We start from the raw sequence: 12,666 nt of genomic DNA on the forward strand, positions 1-12,666 counted from the left end.
CTGCCTCATGTGGGCCCTAAGGAATGGAGTCAGCCTTCTATGGACTGAGACCTCTGAAACTGTAAGCCTCAAACCAAACTTTTCCTCCTCTAATTGCACTTGTTCTTTGATCAGAGCCCCCCCACAAAAAAAAATTTTTACTAAACAATGCTTTAGGAAAGAAATTGACAAATTTTGTCACTTTGCCAGTTTTTATAAACATTTTTATTGGAACCCAGCCATGTTCTTTATTTACTATTGTTGCTGAAAGATTGGTCCTTGTTCCCAGTGCCAATTCAGTAATGAGGACACAATTTTGAGAAAAAAAAAGGAATAAGAAAGTTTATTGCTTTGCTAGCAAAGGAGAAACACAGGGGACTCCTGTCCCAAAAGCTGTGATTCTACTGATCAGCTTTTAAAGGGTGCTTCAAAGGCTACATTCCATGGGTTCTCTGTTGTAGTTGTAATTCAGTTGTTAATTTCGGAGACAGTCATTGCTGAGATCTTCTGGTGTCATCCCCAAAGTCCAGATTACTTCCTTCCTGTGGTGGAACTTCCTTCCTATGGTGTACTCCAGGAGAGATAAATCTGCCTAAAATGGGGAAGGAAGCAGCAAGAGAGGAAGAGAAAGAAACATTTCCATTTAAAAAATCAGTTGCAGTGGCAGAGAGCAGCAAGGGCTATATTCAAAGCATAAAGTGGACCGCTGTTATACCATCTGCTTTTTACTTATTATCGATGGCTGCTTCTGTGCTACTAATGCAGAACTGAATAATGACAAAACAAATTGGCCCTTCACAGAAAAAGTTTGTTCCTTTGCTTGTTGGCAGGTTCAAGAAAGGTAAACTGTTGAGTTTATACAGGCACTCTAAGGTCCTTGCTTAGCATCTGGATGGCTGTGACAGCCACCATGTTAAGAAAAAAGTTTTGCTGTCCTGCCCAATGGCTTTTCCGAGAAAGGCTTACCACTTCCTCATACCAACCCAACCCCTAACCATCCACATGAGGACCCACTCAGCTCTGAATCTGAGCCTGCCCCACAAAAGCCCCCAACTCAAATCTGTTTTCCCTCTCTCCACTCCTCTCTCTCTGCTCTATAGAGAGATGGCCTTTATTTGTCAACTCTGACAAAGAAACTCCCCTGTATATCTCTGCCTGGCCGCCCCCTTTCATTTCTCACTTACCCATCTCTCATTCCTTGCTTTCCCTACAGGCATGAGGATTTTCTATGAAAGTGCAATGGATTAAAAATTGTGAGAGTCAAAAGTGATTGCTAAGAAACTTACATATAAAGAATCTTTGCAATGAGTAAATGATACATTAGAGCTCAAACAACAGAGTGATGATGAGACAGCAAATTGCTTAAAGGAAGATGTGAGTGTTTAGAAATGTGTTGATGTTTTTTCAAAGTTAATTGCCCCTATACTTTGAGGAATAATTTTCTTAATTAAAGAAAAAATCATTTAAAACATTTGCATTTAAAAGATTGCAACCTTAAAAATTACTTAAAAAATACTAGGTCCCACAAAATTTTTTTTCACAAAAAAATTGGTTTAATGTACCCTTTACAGTGTATAATATATATTTATGTATGTACACACACACACACACACACACACACACACACAAAGAGACCTCCACAGTCTATAAACTACTTATAGAGCAGATAGATCAGAAACAATACAAACTTCATTATTTCCATTTAATCTACTATTCATAAGTACTTGAGTTCCTTTAAGTCTATCTTTGATATTGACGAATGTATGTCAATTGAGAATGAAAAAAATTATGCCTCACCAAGGTTATAAAGTTTGGTATAATAAAATTATGTTTCCATCACTTAATAGATTAAATAGTTTAACCAAGCTTGAAAATATCTCAGAGAAAAGATTAGATTTTTCATATTATCATATTTCATGTGTGAATGAGGAAGAGACTTTATCACTTTCTTCTTACTGATGGAAATTATTTTTTCTTCACTGATTTCAACACAGCATAAATATTTTTAACTACTGCCTAAATTTTTATAGTAATTCAGTAGAAAACAAATCATGTTTAATCATGCATTTCTTTACAGAAAATGATTTTTGTAAGTTGTTAAGAACAAAAATAACAAATTTTAGCATTCTGTTTGTTAAAAGATTTCAGTTACACACAATAAAGAAAAAGAAAAAGAAAAAGAAGATGCTTGTATACTTCAGTGACATGAAGGAAAAGCTGAATTCTAAATTGCAGGACATTCTATTTTCCTTTTAAAAAAATAGTATATTTTATTTAAAAGAAATTATACCAGTAAATTAAGAAAGATTATATCAAGAAATAAATTTTTTGATATTCCATTTTCTATAATTATTTTTTATAATTATTTTTATAATTTTTATATTTGAATTAATGACATAATGGTTATGCTTTGAGGATTTGCTTTTTAATGAAGAAAAATCATTTAAAATTTTAATTTAAAGTTTTATAATTTAAATGCAATACTAAGGTTTAGTTGGTCCCAAGATAATTTTTATACAAAATTGGGCTAATTTACTCTTTACATTACATGTGTGTGTGTATATAATGTAATTTGTTTAGTAGGTATGGCATCCTTGAGGTTATTCTTTTCTTCTTGAATAATTCTTGTTAATCTCTAATAATTTTGAAAATTAATTATATCACCAAACTTTAAAATTTTAATATAAAAATTTTATAGTAATGCAGTAGAAAAAATCATGTTTAATCATGCATTTCTTTACAGAAAATGATTTTTGTAAGTTGTTAATATTTTAAAATAGGTTATAATCTAGGTGGAATGGTGCATGCCTGTAATCCTGGAAACTTGGGAACCTTATAAACTTCCCAAGGAAGGCAGGAGGATTGCAAGTTCAAGGCCAATCTTAGCAATTTAAAAAGGCCCTAAGCAATTTAATAAGACCCTGTCTCAGAATAAAAATTAAAATGGGCTAGGGATGTAGTTCAGTGGTAAAGCACCCCAAGGTTCAATGTCCACTAGCAAAAATAAAAATAAAAAGAGTTATAAAAAACTGTCAATATTTTATTGTATCATATTTTTATCTTTTTGTTATTTATAATATTCTTTATTTTTATTTCTCTTCCTTTTTCTTGATATTATCAAATTATTATAATTTTCTGCTTTATTGTTCATTCAGTGTTAATAGATAAGATGAATAGGTAGATAGATACCTTTTTTTGTAATTTCATTATGATTTACTCTTGAACTTTTTTAAAACATTGCATTTTAAAAAAGCGTTAAACAAATTCTGGTTATCAAGCACTTCTTATGCAGTTTACACATATTATACTGTGTTAGCAATACTTCTTGAGTTACATATTATCCCCCTCATTTTAGAAAAAAATATCAGATTTAAATGTGTTTAATATATTTCAATGATAAAATCATAAGTAAGAAGCTTAACCCTAGTCACATCTCTTCAACATCTTTGCAATCCTCATCAAAATTATGCTTTGTATATATATGAGTATACCACAGTGAACTTCACCTTTATGAATATCTATATGGCACCAATTTTTAAAAGAAAACTATAAATAAATAGAAGGAAGAGTAGAACAGAGGAAGGAGAATGGAGGGGGGAAGGGAAAGAAGTATGGGATACTGAAGTAGAGAAAATTATATTTCATGCTTGTCTGATTATAGCAAAATGAACTCCAATATTACTTATATGTATAATGTACTGGTAAAAAAAATCATTAAAAATGCACAATAGTCTATGTTCAAGATGTTTAGATCATTCCATCCTACCTTACTTGTTTGTCCTTCAACTCCAAGTCTTGTATTATTTTTTGATGAATTATTTAGGGCTTAAATTCTTAACTGATTCATTTTCTGTTTTTCTTATTTTCTAAGGTTGGTGTTAAGTTTTACAAATTTATGTTAAATATTTCTTTTTATGTGTGCCACAGTCCTGAAAACTATTTCCATTATTGTTTTGGTCGGTTCAGGTTGCTGTGGTTTAAACATACAGATTATTTGACACTGTTCTGGAAGTTAGGAAGTCCAATATCAAGGCACTGGACAATTATTTTTCCGTTAAGGACTCTCTCCTAACTGCCTAACTTCTTTTTTTTTTAAATTTTTTTTTATTGGTTGTTCACAACATTACAAAGCTCTTGACATATCATATTTCATACATTAGATTGAAGTGGGTTATGAACTCCCAATTTTACCCCAAATGCAGATTGCAGAATCACATAAGTTACACATCCACAATTTTACATAATGCTCAATTAGTAATTGTTGTATTCTGCTACCTTTCCTATCCCCTACTATCCCCCCTCCCCTCCCCTCCCATCTTCTTTCTCTACCCCATCTACTGTAATTCATTACTCTCCTTGTTTATTTTCCCATTCCCCTTACAACCTCTTATATGTAATTTTGTATAGCAATGAGGGTCTCCCTTCATTGCTGCCTAACTTCTTGCTGTATCTTCACATAGTAGAAAGAGAGGAAGATCTCATGTCTCTTCTCATTAGGACACTAGTCCCATTATGGGGGTTTCAACCACATGACCTCATCTAAACCTAAATGCTCTACCTCCTGATACCATCACATTGGGAGTTAGGGCTTTAACATGAATTTGGGAGGGTCAAATATTTAGTCTATGACAATTATTATTCAATATCAGTCACTTCTAGTTTTTATCATGATTTATTAGTGGATGAATGTGTTGCAGAGACATGTGAAATGACCCTACAAATCCTGTCTCTTTTTTTTATTATTTAATTGAGATTTGATTGTACTGGGGTCAGCAACTTGGTCTCAAATTTTTTGAGAATTTGTAATGATTCCAAAGGTAGCCAGTTTTTAAATGGTATATATTTGTAAAGAATATGTATTCTTCAGTTCTAGGATACAGTGATAGATGATAAGGAAGGAAGGAAGGAAGGAAGGAAGGAAGGAAGGAAGGAAGGAAGGAAGGAAGGAAGGAAGGAAGGAAGGAAGATAATATATAGAAAGATAGATGCATGGATAGATAAAAGATCAATGTAGATATAGACACAGAGATGCAAAAATGGAGATCCAAAATGGAGATAAATACATGCTTATACTAGATTAGTTATATTAATAGTTTTCTTAAAATCCTCTATTTTTATTGATTTTTGTGTCTGAATAATCTATCAACTGATGAGAGAAGTTAGAAAAATATCCATTCTGAGAATTTGCCAACTTCTCCTAGTTCTGTCAATTCTCACCTCAGTATTTTTAGGCTACATTATGAAGGTTATATCATGAATATAAATTATATATATATATATAATGAAGAGGATATTACTTTAGGATTATTACATAGTTCTGGTAATTTGATTCTTTCAAAATGTATACTAGATTTTTTTGTTAATTTCTAATAATACCTTTTAGCCAAAAAGTCTGGAAGTATATAAACCTACTTTCTGGCTTGCCTCTCCTTATGTAATTCTGATGCCTTAACTTTTTATTTTTCTCTATTTTTATACTTATGGGGTGATTTTAGTAAGTTATACAAAACCATATTTTTTTTCTCATTCAACTTGTCAGTTTTTAATGTCCTATCTAGAATGTTGTCCAATTGTATTGAGTGTTTATGGATATATTTAAATTTATTTATAGCATTTTTTTTAATTTAAGCTACTTTGTACATTTTTTTTTCATTTTTGTCCAATCTACTTTTTTTACACTTTTCTACTCTCTGTATCTCCTTTGTGTTTGTTTTTATTTTCTCCTGATCCATGCTTTTAATTTTTGTATCATTTGAGATTCTTACATAACTTCCTAATATCACACTTGCCCCAGCAGCTCCTCAAAGCTAAGACTATTTCTTGAAATAGTGACTTATTAAAACTATTGAAAATAAATATCAAGACAATTGAAAATAAATATCAATATGATATTTGCCAGACCTATATTTTTAAAATTTATAATAATCAGACATTTCTGTATATCTAAAATACATACCATTAACTACCTGATTAGAATGGCAAAAGAAACTCTAACTCAGGCTTCTGCTAAACCTATTACCCTGGATAAAAGTACACATCCTTATCATTTCATCCCAGGGTTATATTTTTTGCAACTTTTCCATCTAAATTTGTTGCATTTTTGCAATGTTCAGGGTATGTGCTAGAATTTCTTCATAAATTCCAGCACATACCCTGTACCTCCAACTCTAGATGACTGGTTTCTTGGTTATTGTTTAATATTCCTATTAAGAAAAGAGATGCCACTCTAGATATTTCAAACAAGATAGATTTAATCAGAGATTTGGATTCAATGCTGCTTGAGCAAAAGGGGGAAAAAAGCTTACCTCCTAGTTAGTAGGATGAACTGATTAGGTTATACCTCTCACAATCTAATCATTTCACCACTGAATGTTTCTGCATTAACTTAGGAGTTTTGGGGGATACCTCATATCCAAATATAAAAGAGATCTGTAAGCTGTTTCTGCTTCATGGAAGCCATGTTCCTGTGTATGTCACTGATTTACTACATATGATGCCATCTCCCCTGCTATATTTAAAATTGCTGCCAATGAAGAAGGAAGGCCTTAATATTCTTGATGCTGTTATAAGTGCTCCAGATCATAAGGAACATAGATTTGTTTTCATTTGCTGTGGTTGCTGACAATTACTGAGAGAAGCAGATGTAAATGTTTCTTGCCTCGTTTCTGCTTTTGAATTTTTCACCTACACCTTTTTACTGGCAGAATATCTAGCAGGAAGACGGGTTATAAGAAATGCTAGGAATATAATTTATAGGCTTCCAGCCCCACTGATGAAAAAGGTATAGAAGTGTCGCTGTGGGAGGAAGAACAACAGAAACCAGATATTGCAGTCTGTCCCTTTAATAGGGGCATTCTTGGAGAAAAGCAGGACAGTAAAACACCATGTCCCTGACATGTACCTCTCTGTTCCCAAGAACCTCGCTTAGTCAAGGGAATAAAGAGAGCAAGTCTGGGCTGACATGTCCTGATAAACATGTTTTCAAAGGACACTGGCTGTCTCTCATGTGTTCTGGGGGTTAGGACAAGCTAGTGATATCTGTAGAAAGTGGCTTTCTTGCATTCATGCCAAGTTCTTCAGGAGGCTGCTCATACAATGGAACACAGCAAGCTGAGCTATGTCACTAGTGATGTCACTGCTCAGTAGACTAGCTTATAAAAAAACCTGTCTCCCTGTGGTAATTGGTGCACAACTGAGTACATGGTTACACAAGATAAGTGCCACTCATCCTGCCAGTCACCACAGGACAAGGGGTTTTAAGGGATAGATGCTATTTTCTGATGAAGCACCTAAGGGACAGAGGTGCTAGTCATCCAGCCTGTTGACCTTCCTGCTAAGCATTTTTCAATAAACTCTATTTCTGTCTTACCATCTCTGGATACTTTCTTCCGTCTCTTGGCAATAGGCCCCACTGCCCTAGTTCAACCAGACTGTGGTCAGTACAGCCTTCATGCATGTTTTTGTACTCTTCTTTAAATTTCTACCCCAAACAATAAAAATATCATTATTTTCCTACTTAGAAAAATGCTACTACAGATAATATAAATGATAAGTTTATACTCTTCTGAAAAACAAAACAAATTCCTGACAGTCAATTTAGTCAACTCTGTGTGACATTAAATCTTCTTCTGGTTCACCTGGATATTCTAGAACTTAAGATTGCATTTTAAATTCACCTAAAAAAATGTGCTTCATCTAAAATATTAGTAAAATGGAAAATAATTGATGTATTCAAATATGTAAATAATAGTAAGTACATATTGATAGCTACTAAGTCCTCCTCTTTATTCTTTGTGATGATACTAAACATTTTTAATTTTCATAAGACTTTATAAGTTTGTTTTTTTTTCTTTTTTTACCTTTAACCTGAGCATAAACCTCCTGTGGTTTGAGTTCATTTATGGTGGAGTGTCTCATCCTCACTAAGTTCTTATGGTTCTGTCTTATCATGTTGTTCTACTTTTTATGACTTGTTAAAATAGGTTATTTTAACTTTTTGTTGAAGGAATATATATGCATATGTATATACACATATATTTGCATAATTTAAAAAATATTTTTAGTTGTAAATGGACACAATATCTTTGTTTATTTTTATGTGGTGCTGAGGATCAAACCCAGTGCCTCACACATGTGAGGCAGGCGCTTTACCACTGAGCTACAGCCCCAGCCCAATATATGCATTTTTAAAATTTTTAGTTTTATATGACAGTAGAATCTATTTTGATATAATTAAAACAAGTATGAAGTAAATCTTATTCTAATTAGGACTGCCTTCATATGGATGTACATGGATGTACGCTATGGTGGGATTCATGTGGTATGTTCACATATGTATAGGAAAACCATGTCGCATTCATTCTATTGTCTTTCCTTTTATCCCCACTTCCTTCCCTTCATTCTCCTTTATCTAATCTACTGAACTTCTACCCTTCCCCTCACCATGTATATTGTGGATTAACTTCCATATATCAGCAAAAATATTCAACCTTTGGCTTTTGGGGACTGGATTATTTCACTTAGCATGATTGTCTCCTGACCCATCTGTTTACTGGGAAATGTTTCTTCTTTATGGCTGAGTAATACCCCATTGTGTACATATACCACATTTCATTTTCTTTATCCATTCATCTGTAAAAGGGCACTTAGTTTGGCTCCATGGCTTAGCTACCATAAATTGAACTACTAAAAACACTGATGCAGCTGTATCACTGTAGTATGCTGATTTTAAATCCGATACATACATAAGCAGGAGTGGGATAGCTGGGTCATACAATGGTTCCATTCCTAGTTTTCTGAAAAAACTTTATACTGCTTTCCAGAGTGATTGCAACACTTTGCAATACTACCAGCAATGCATCAGTGTACCTTTGTTCCCACATCCTCGCCAACATTATTATTACTTTTATTCTTTATAAGTGCCATTATGACTGGAGTGTGATGAAACCTCACTATAGTTTTAATTTGCATTTCTCTAGTTGCTAGAGATGTTGAACATTTTTTCATATATTTGTTGATTATATTTCTTCTCTGAAATTTCTGTTCACTTCCTTTGCCCATTTATTCATTGGGTTATTGGGGGTTTTTTGTTTGTTTGTTTATTTTGTTTTGGTGTTAAGTTTTTTTTTTTTTTTTTTTTTAGTTCTTTATGTATCCTGGAAGTTAATGCCCTATTTGAGGTACAGGTGGCAAAGATTTTCTTTAATTCTGTAATCTCTCTCTTCACACTCTTGATTGTTTCATTTGCTGTGAAGAAACTTAATAGTTTGATACCATTCCTTTTATTAATTAGTGATTTTATGTTTTGTGGTTTAGGAGTCTTGTTAAGAAAGTCAGTTCCTGAGCTGATATGTTGGAATGTTGGGCCTACATATTTTATAGTAAGCATAGGGTTTCTGGTCTAATTTATGTGTCTTCTATTTGAGTTGATATTCATGCAGGGTGAATTATAGGAGTTAAATTTCATATAGATTTCAGATTTCACAGCACCATTTGTTAAAGAGTCTATATTTCCTCCAATGTATGTATTTGATGACTTTGAGCTAATATGAGGTAATTGCATTTATGTGGGTTGTCTCTGTGTCATCTATTCTGTTCCACTGGTCCTCATGCCTATTTTGGTACCAATAACATGTTTTTATTGCTATGCTCTGTAGTATAATGTGCATACACATAACACACACACATTCTAGTTGTTGCTTCACTAAACATATATAGAATTTAAGGAATAGATCTTCTAAATCCTGGGAAATACCTACATTTAACTTTAGCAGATACTGCCTAATCATTTGGTCTTCCTCTAACTTTTACTACTGAACATTAAAACATCAAGAGGCACATAAGAGAATGGGTAGAGTTCTATTCAGAGCCTTTCATTGCATTATGTAACAGACCTAACTTCTCCTTGAGTATTTCTATTTGTCATTCCAGTTTCTTCAATTGCTTCCCACTTTGCCTATTGATTCACTTACAACAAGGCCCCAAATAGCCAGATGGTTATTCATCTTTAATAAAATTTATTTCAAAGATTGTAATGTCCCTGATTTAAAAAAAAAATTGCCTCCTTTACCAAATAAGACTATGTAAGTAGACTGATCAAGGCATGGAAGGGAAATTGTTCAAGTGATTTATTAAATAAAATAATAAAAGGAACCAATCTGATTTTCAATACTTGATTCCAGACCCATATATTATGAAAATGCTAAAATAGCTCCACATATCACATTTGTACAGATAACAAATACTACAACCTGTAGAATAGGATTCCTATTTTACAGGATGCTGTCTCCAAATAGCACAGTGAATGTCTTCACTTAATAATTTTTACATTACGCAATACTTGCTGCTTTTTGGTGATAGAGTATGGAACAGGATCAGTGAACTCTATTAGCATACACTCATTACTGAATGTATTTTGCTATAATATAATAACCATGACGGGAAGCAAAGCTATGTGAAGCAACTTGGTAGTAAGTAAAGCACCTTATAAGTTATTGAATGGTGCTGCTGGCAGAAGCATTATACCCAAAGAATAGCAATACCTTATCTAGCTAAGTGTTATTACACTGAAACAACAATAACAACAAAACTCTTCCTTTCTAATTAAGGTGATTTAAACTGGCATTTCAATTCTACAAGTAGTAATCCAATTTTGGATTTGATCTTCAACTGAAACAGCCTTTTAGCTCTTGTTATGTACCTACTCCTAAGTTATATGAAGGACTGGCTAAAATTTCATATTTTCTGTCTGTAAATTATTTAGTGTAATCAGGAGATGGTGATTGCTGAATGTCATAGGGGTGTTGAAGAAATTTCAGTGATTAGTGGAAAATAATCATCAAAGTAAGGCAAAATGTGAAACTGGCAGATGACTTTTTTGTTGGTCTCCACAGTTTCCCTAAGAAACTAGAATAATGGAGAAGCTGTTCCCAGATGGACAGAAATTATTAAATGGATCTGAGCATTTAATAATTTAAGAAAATCAGGAGTGGATTCCCCCAGGTGGTAAGATGTCCCACCTCTTTTAGAATGGAGGCACTAATCCCCACAGTTGCTAGGGAGATTGCCTTCTGCTGGTTCACCCTTTAAGGCCTTTCCAGGAATTGTCCCGAGCTAAAGAGCATTGCCTTTCCCAAGATCATACCTATCTCCAGAGGCATCATTCAGTAACTTGCTGATCAATGAGGACAAACTAGCTCCAGCCTCAGTCAACAGTGGAGTTGACTGAGGCCTTCACACTCACAGCAGAGCAGTTCAGCTTGGGCTTCTGACTACCCTTGCCTTCCTCACTTCCTAACACTGACCATTCCCCACACAACAACCCAGTGAAATTCAATCCACAAATTTCCACTTCAAATTCATGACAAATTTGTTTCTCATGAAACCGACCTAAAATAAAGGCTGAGAAAATATCACTATATTTCAAAGTTGTGAGCACATAGTGACAACATATGGGAGGAAAATGATTTAGTTTTGCTTCTCATGTTAGAAACTAAAGAATTTTTTTTTACTTTTTTAGTGCATCCACTAATATATTAATAAATGTTAGCTTAAAATATAATGAAGCTGGGTGCTGTGGCCCACACCTTGTAATCCCAGCGGCTCAGGAGACTGAGCAAGTTGGATCTGAGTTCAAAGCCAGCCTCAGTGATTTAGTAAGGTCCTAAGCAACTCAGGAATGCCATACTCTAAAAATAATATAATAAAAGGGCTGAGGGTAGCTCAGTGGTTAAGCACCTCTAGTTCAATCCATGGTACCAAAAAAAAAAAAAAAGATGGAAGAAAGAAATATAGGTCTAGCTATATTTTCTTTCTATAATAGAAAACATCTTTAAATTAACTTAAATTTAAAATATTTTTAACAAATGCTCAGTATCTCACATATGAGATTTTTTGTTAAGTCCACTTAGAAATCAGCAATAGTTTTAAAATCAAATGAAATTGTAATTAATCTATTGATCGTAAAGAGAATAATTTTAAAATTTTTTTCATAGTTAATTCAAAACCTTTAAACACAGAAAACGTTTTAAACTGATTACTTATCAAAACAATTATAAAACAGAGAAAAAAGTATGCTTTAACCTACTTCATAAATATTCAATTATCTTCCCTTTATAAACATGACTGACTTACTGATACTGAATTTGTCACTCTCAAAATAATCCTGTTTGTATTATATTAAGTTTTTATTATATTCTATAGTCAAAGTGATATGATAAAAACCAAAGTAGTCTTCAAATGGCATATAAATCACTTCTTTCAATTTTACTGTTTTTATATTCAGAATAAAGAAATGCTCATAATAAAAAGACTGAAAAGAGAAAGCATAGGCTTCTTTTTCATCTTTAATGCACTTTACAATAACAGAGACAAATAAAATTGAATACAACCCAAAAGGATTTGTATTCATTGAAGTGATTTTTCTAACAGAAAAATGTACATAGCTATATAGTATATTCTATTAATGGGAGAATAAAACTAACAACCTTGTCAATTTTATAATATATAAATGAAATCCCCATCATCAGATTTCTTGCTAAGGTGTTTTTGTTGCAAGAAAAGAAAATCATTTAAGAGAACTATGAAAAAAGGAGAATATATTCAAATAAATACAAAAATATTGACATGCAGGCCTCGGAAGTATTAAGGACTATTAATGATCCAGGTTTCTCCTTCTGTCATCTTCAA

The 12,666-nt window shown here is 33.0% G+C and overlaps 1 long non-coding RNA gene across 1 annotated transcript in view; it reads right to left on the bottom strand.

The window, feature by feature from the left end:
• Positions 1–221: 221 nt before the first annotated feature.
• The window catches only part of LOC120892782 (uncharacterized), a 42,558-nt gene continuing 30,113 nt past the window's right edge, over positions 222–12,666 (bottom strand). Inside the window, exon 5 of the long non-coding RNA XR_013423642.1 lies at positions 222–571. This is a non-coding gene — a long non-coding RNA (uncharacterized LOC120892782). The remainder of the gene's footprint in view (positions 572–12,666) is intronic.

The sequence above is a fragment of the Ictidomys tridecemlineatus genome, chromosome 7 (genome assembly GCF_052094955.1).
Source record: "Ictidomys tridecemlineatus isolate mIctTri1 chromosome 7, mIctTri1.hap1, whole genome shotgun sequence".
Taxonomy (NCBI): domain Eukaryota; kingdom Metazoa; phylum Chordata; class Mammalia; order Rodentia; family Sciuridae; genus Ictidomys; species Ictidomys tridecemlineatus.